Below are 7,912 nucleotides of genomic sequence, written 5' to 3'. Positions count from 1 at the left end.
TACGAGATGATAATAATAAATAAATAAAGAGCAAAGAAATGTTAATTGAATAAAGAAGTCTTTCTACGATAAACTTAATTCGATCAAATAAAATGAAAATAGTAATTTATCAATAAATACAAATAGATTTATTTCCAAATTAATGAAAGAAGTATTTTGATGACATACGATTGCCAGAACAACTAAATTTTTTTTAATTAACATAACCGTTAAATGTTGCCCTAAATGTAAAAAAAAAAAAAAAAAAAAAAAAAAAAAAAAAAAATTGAATATGACAAAAATACAATATTATGAGATTGTTGACATAACGTTACATTAATTAATATATTATTAAATATATAAAATGAGACAATAAATAGAAGCTTTCTAAATCTCGTAACTGCAAGTACCAATGTGTAAATTTAATGGAATACAGTGAACTTTGGAAGCAATTTAAATTAAAAGCAGTAGAAGTAACTCTGTTAAACGTAAGTAAATAAAATTACGAAATATATGATCAGTAATAAATTGATATTTACCTACTTTGATAATTTATTTAAAATAAATTTCAGTAGTAGCAATTAGCAGCATAAATAAATCAAGTAAATTATAAAGAAAAAATTGCAATCATATTTACATGCGCATTTCAGTAAAATATTGAATTCTTGGTAATATTTGCTTCTAACTTCAGAGCTAACATTTATGAAAGGATAATATTATTAAAATTTTAAATAACATTGATATATATATATTATTTGTCTAAAAGGAGAAAATAAGTATAGAGTATTTGATGGGAAAATTGTTAAGAAAATATTGGAAAAAAATTTAAGGTGAATTAGTTTATACTTTTAGTTTATATTATCTTTAAATCATCATTAAATCACAAGAGTTAAAATCTCATGGATATTGAACAATATAAGAGTCTATAAGCTTTAATGGAAAACGTGAAAAGTATAAAGATTTTTGAAAACAAGCGAAACCGAAGATGAAAAGATAATATTAAGTTCAATTGAACGGTGAAGTACGGTGTGAGTAAATATCAGAGATAATTTTGACGTAACGAAAAGGAAAAGTGAGAATCAACATCGACGGGATGACAAATTTTTAAATTTTTAAATTCAACAAATTATAATATTAGTGTGAGTACTTGGCAATTATCAACTTATTACATTGTTTATACAAATACATTTGGAAATATTTGACAGTTACAAGTACACATAGCAATTTATATATTTTAGTTGTTATTATTAAGTTTATACAAAGTCGACTAAGAATATTTGTAAATCTCATTACATTTAACAACTTGCGGCAATATTTTATTTTATAGAATAAACAGCACTTTGATTGCACAGTCAAAGCCAGTAGAATTTGTAAAAAGTGTAAAAATATTTTTTTCAAATCTTAGAACAATACCTTTCAAGTTTAACATTTTTCTCATTTTTATGTAAGTAAATTTGGGCATACATTTTTGAAATTATATTATTATTATTATTATTAGGATTAAAATCTATCTATAAACTATTAGCTGTGAAAAATATATCGAAGGTTTTAAATTTAAATATCATTTTATTTTTTTATATTATATTTATATCATTTATATCATTTATTTATATCATTTATTTATATTTTTTTTTTTGTTTTTTTTTGTTTTTTTTTTGTTTTTTGTTTTTTTTTGTTTTTTTCTTCTCTCTAGAAATATTCTTGATTATATTAAAAATTACAAATGACTTCACTACTCCATTACTACTCGAAGGTAATAATTTAAAATTATTTTCCTTATAATACAATGCGTAGCTTCGTATTTAGCGAATAAGAGCCGATTACAATCATAATAGAAAGCAAATCCGTCGGCTAATTAGAAAATTAGCGAATGATTTAATGTCTACTGTTCTCACATGCGGTGCGTATGAATTTGCAATCAGTTTATTGAGCAAATATTCATTCACGCAGGATTTCCAACGTACAATAATAAATTGGCATTAGAGGTTGTAATATCGAATCCTGTGCCTTCAGCTAACAGCGGCAACAGCGCATTTTACCACCAGAGGCTATGGTATTTTTGTAGCTAACGCTCCTAGAATACCGTATACGGGAAGGAGGGTAACCGCACTGTCGCCTTCCCCTGTATGCGCGTGTGCGTGTGCGCGCGTGTGCGTGGTTGTGTTAACGTTGGTGTAATAAAAATGCAGTGCGGGGGAGAGAGAGAGAGAGAGAGAGACAAGGCGAAGAAATTTTCAAAGCGGCCAAGTGCCGTGCAGATCGAATATCCTCGTGCGGCACGTGTAAAACGCGAAAACGTGCGCACGCACGCGTCACACCATAAGCTGGAAGAGAATTTTCGAGAGGGGCTGGGCCGAGCCATAGAGCCACAACACCGGATTTTCCGGAAGCTTGGGCATGGTGAAAAAAGTCTCGTTCTCTTAACCAGACGCTGCCACAGCAAGCTTCAGCGTCGATAACAGGAAGAGGTCCTGGGAAATTAAGCGCTGCGGATGTATACTCCTGGCACACCGTCCGCACTTCTGCATCCCACTCGTATTTCTCTTTTCAACCTGCTCTTTTCTTTTTCTGAAGGCTCGGCTAATGGATGGCCCGAGTAGAAAATTGCGCTGGAAAGAGCTGCGGAAGGTTCGATCCTAGCCGAGTGCTGCGCATATACACATGAGTATGTGCAATCTTGATTTTCGCTAGAGTCCGCTGTACGAGCAATGTTTTAGGGATTGGATTTTTCGAATATTTGCCGTTCCTCAGCTCTGCACAATTTGAAGAAATAGAGAGCGCGAAGGGAGGGGAATAGAGCCGATAAAACATTTGTAGAGCCAAATAAGCTTGTCATTAAAAAGCAATTAACTTTAATGAAAGCTTTTCGATAATTATATTTCTTTGATAATTTCTACTTTGTCTTTCGTGAAATTATTAAAGCATCGCATTGCGATTCACTTTACTAAAGAGTGGGTTGTATCGTAAATTTTCGACGGAATAAATTAAAAATCGAATTATGAAGAATGCGCATAACAATAATTGATAAAATATTAATTATATATGCCACGGGGTAGACATAATTCTTAGCTGGAGATGCTCTTTCTCAATTAAATTCATTCAAATACATCATTTTTATATTCCGTCAATTTGCACTCATATTTCATACAATATTCGTAAAGTATGGAATATAAATAAGATATTATGTACGCGTATTAGTAAAATAATTAAAGTCATTATAATAAGTGGAAGATTTTCAATATTGTATTAATAATAGAAATTTATAAGGATTTTATGCAATGTACCAATTAAAATCAATAAACTACAAATAATATAATCTTCATTATTATTATTATTGTTGTTGTTGTTGTTATTATTATTATTATTATTATTATTATTATTACTATTATTATTATTGTTGTTGTTATTATTATTATTATTATTATTGTTATTATTTTTATTATGAAATTCGGAATATAATTGTGCTCTTCTATTCTAATTCAATCCGCTTTTAAAGTACATTTTAACATAATTTTTTATAATTAAATTCACCATATATCAGTTATTAGATAAAAACTAAGACATTTTATAAGATGATCCAGACTTCTGTAATAATATCGTTAATACATTTTTTTCAAAATAACTAATATAATTGATAATACATAATACGATTAGTGATACAATATTTATTATTAATCTTAAATTCAATTATTTGCAATTAATTACATTTACATTTTTTTTAAAAAAATTACAAATTTTTCATAATATTTCAGTTATGTTAAGTTTATAAAATACACTATTCATTAAATCATAAGTAATTGAAATTTTTTTATATATGAGCGTATATTGATTTTATTTTAATATCCATTAGCGCCTTTAAATATTGTATAACCATTTTTTTTTGTAATATAAAAATAGACTCTATATATATATATATATATATATATATATTATTTTTATTGTATTCGATTGTATATTATTAAGTATTAGATATTTATAATTATAAATTCGATTATCAATTTTGCTTGTGTAATTAAAACCGTTTTAATATGTACGTTTTAATATGCCAATCTCCTGTAGTTTCTGTCATTACACTCAATTTTAAGATATTTCGTACTACCTAAAATAGTGTTTTTCCAAATTCATCTCTAATTAAAAGCTTTTATAATATGCAGTTTATGTATAAATTGAATTCCGTATAAATTTATAAATAAATTGATTATTAAATAAAAATCTAATTAATTTTCAAGTTAATAATACCCCCAGTAAAATAATATCCACGGATTATACAGAAAACTCTTGCATACCTCAAATATTATTATAATTGTACGCATAATAATTACACTTACATTTTATTTATAGACTAATCTAATACTAAAAATAATTATAAACCACCTCAGTTTATTTAAAATACAATCATGGTTTAATATTTTATATATTAATTTATTTATCACCGTTCAGAAATTAAAATATTTTCTCTCTATAGATACAACTGCTATTCGTAACTCGTCAATTCTATTCATACATTAAAATGGATCGATTGTTACTTGTAAAGTAACACATTAATTTTTTCGCGATTTAGCCAAAACAAGAATTAGTGTGTGTGTGTGTGTGTGTGTGTGTGAGAGAGAGAGAGAGAGAGAGAGAGAGAGAGGGAGAGAAAGGTTGAGAGAATATAATACGTATTCACATTACTGTGTGCTTGTTTTACGTTTAACCTACGCGATTTTAATTACTAGCTATTAAATTCTCTCATGAACTGCTCGGATTTCTTATAGTATGCTCTGATTGATCATCTTTATCATTATTCATCATTTATTTAAATCTCCTTATCTCTAAGGCAATAGTTTGAAGATTAGTAAAAGTCAGTTTCTATGCACGAAAAATGATTTTGGCCCATCACTTGTCGAAATAATTTGACATACTCGTACGTGTATTCATAAAAAATATCTTTTATAAAGTTCAATTACTAACTTTTCTGATCAACACTTATTATGCATATACATTTGATGTCGCATATTTCTGTATTAAAAAAAAAAAAATTGCAGGTTCCTTATTGGACCTCCACGTTATTTCAGTCTCGCTTTTCGCTCACTCAATTCCCTCGACGTCAAGTATCCACTGAGACGAAGACTCTCGATATCCTACGTGACAGTATTAAAATTTTCACAATTTAATTAATTTTAGTTTTATCTATTTCCATAAAGTTATATTCTAAAAATTTCACGCACGTGTTTATTTATATATTTGTATACATGTATATATTTGTATACATGTCCCAAGTAGTATGATTAGTGACTTTAGAAAATGAGAGCGATTATCTTTGGGTATATTTTTTTAATAAATAATAATAAGTTACCTTCTATAATGTGTAAAATATTATCTTAACACGTGAAAACCATTAGTTTAATGTATTAATATATTTGAAAAAAAAGGATAATTTAATATGAATTAACATTTTAGTCTGTACTACGCGTCAAACGTATGTTTAATAATTATTACCATACTTTTAAATAATGTATTTTCCACTTTCAATACTTTTTAAGCGCAAAAAATCTTGTAATCTTGTAATCTTTGTAATAAATCAACTAGTAATCCCAATAGTGCAACTAGAGAATAATCCAACAATGGTACTGTAATATTCCAGGCGATTCTTTTCAAAAATTTCTTATCTTTTCCTTCATAGTCTCATTGAAAATTCGTGCTATAAATAAGTTAAAAGCCATATTCTATCCATGTATTATTGTATTTTTTGAATTTTTACAGAACAACTGTAAATTTATTATTTTTTTTTTCTTGAATCATCAATTGCTCTTTTATAAAAATAGTTACCGTATGTTCGACTTAAATATAGTAATATTGACAATCACGTTGATAATTACATGAATGAATAACTTGGTCGATTGCTAAGTTCTGCATTAAAGAAAATTTAAATTCTCGTATTAAAATTCAATATTTAATATGTAAACATTTAAAAGCATAATACGTATGCATGATTTTGCTTATTTAAACTTTTAAAATAGTTATTCATCAGTACAGAAGAAAATACGTTTGCTTGAAAGTAAAACAACTATCGAATATAATAAAATTTAAAGTACTTTCCATTTTTTAACAGGAAAATGGCCGAACTTTCGACAAAGTTTAAACTAAAGATCTTAAAAGAAGAATAAAAGTTAGAAGTCTCAATGCTTATTTTAAAGTGCACTCGGTCATTTAAGACAATTTCATTTAATTGTAAAACAGACTGATGTTATACTACAACTACAACTCTTACTATAACTACTGGTGCTACTGCTGCTGCTGCTACTACTACTACTACTACTACTACTACTACTACTACTACTTCTATCTCTAAAACTAAATCTGAAGGTAACTCGAAATTTCTAAACATTAGACTATGCTTTTTCTATTTTCCAGCATTTATTTAGAAATTATCTTATTAGGTTCGTATATTCTGTCCGATACTTCAAAATTAGAAAATTGGTATGAAAAGTAGGTGATTATTTTTCAATGTAAATGCTTATATTCTATATTTTAAGGGAAAATCTACATTTAAACAGTCATTAGCAAACGACAGTACGTTAAACACAATTTGAAATGATTACAGAATTATTGAAGATCTCATTATGTGAATTTACTCTTGTGTAACGGCTTAACATGATAAATCTTCTTTATTCACTTTTCAGGTATTAACGAAGCATCGATTATTCGAGTTAAAAACTCATAAACTTAATTAATGTAAAGTAAAATAATATTGCATATTTCAATAATTGATAAAATAGTCCTTTATGAAGCCTTCGTTTTCTCGTATTTTTCAATCCAACTAGCTGTAAACTTATATTTTAGCAATGTCAACTTTTACGTACTTCAAATAATTCACAATAAAAATTTGATTTTTACGACGATCTCACAAACATAAACGTATTCAATAGATTTGTCGATATTAGTTGAATATTAAATTGATAAATGATTACAGTTATTCGAAAAAAAGTTTTCACTCAGTGTATGTAAAATACAAATGTTAAAAAGTTTTCCTACAAAGGAATTTACACTATCTAATGATCAATAAAAACTTTCGGTTATCCAATTTAACAATAAACACTCTAAAAAATCAATAAAATATAGGTATTTTTTTTGTTTTTATTACATCTGTATAATTTAATCGATTATATTGTATGAATTGTACAGTAAAATTAATTTATACATTTTGTTTGTATAATTGTCGAGAGTCAATTTATTATTCACGATAATTTTATGAATATAATAAGTATTCAAATTATTAAAGTAAATAAAATGTTTGTGCGAGTTAAATATTCGATTCTTTCGAATAATTTAGAGAACGAAGGATACTTTTTCCTCATATAGATTTCTTATACTAATGAGTTCGAAATTTAAAATTAATTTATTCAAAACTTCATTGAACTTCAAACAGTCAAACATGAAGAATATCTCGTAAGAATAATCGACAATTTAATTGACGAAAACCTGCTAATATTTTTATTGGAAATAGGAACGGCATATGCAACAGTCGCATGGCATTTTTAAACCGTGGAAAGTCTGATATTTTAATGTTCCCATCCTTATTAAACTTCTCATAAATTTTCCTAGTCTTTCCGGTATACAAACGTTGTTGAAGTGCTCGCTATTCAGTGACAGAAATGATCTCTCATCCTCTGGAAAAGCCGTATTGACATCGGCTCGTGATTGGCCAGGTTCTGGTATCTAAAGGACTCGTGGCTCGTATCCGCGTAAACAAAAGCGACCCGCCATGAGGATAAAAAGCCGTGCTCGTGTCGCTCGTCAGGCGTCTAGAATCTCAGATCGAGATAGCATAGTGCGATTGGGGCTAGCGATGGTGACGGTGGTAATGGTGGTGATGGTGGTGGTGGTGGTGGTGGTGGTGGTGGTGGTGGTGTTGGTGGTGGTGGTGGTGGTGGTGGTGGTGGTGGTAGTG

This window comes from Ceratosolen solmsi, unplaced genomic scaffold, assembly GCF_000503995.2.
Source record: "Ceratosolen solmsi marchali unplaced genomic scaffold, CerSol_1.0 scaffold1, whole genome shotgun sequence".
Lineage (NCBI taxonomy): Eukaryota > Metazoa > Arthropoda > Insecta > Hymenoptera > Agaonidae > Ceratosolen > Ceratosolen solmsi.
This window is presented reverse-complemented; position numbering follows the sequence as displayed.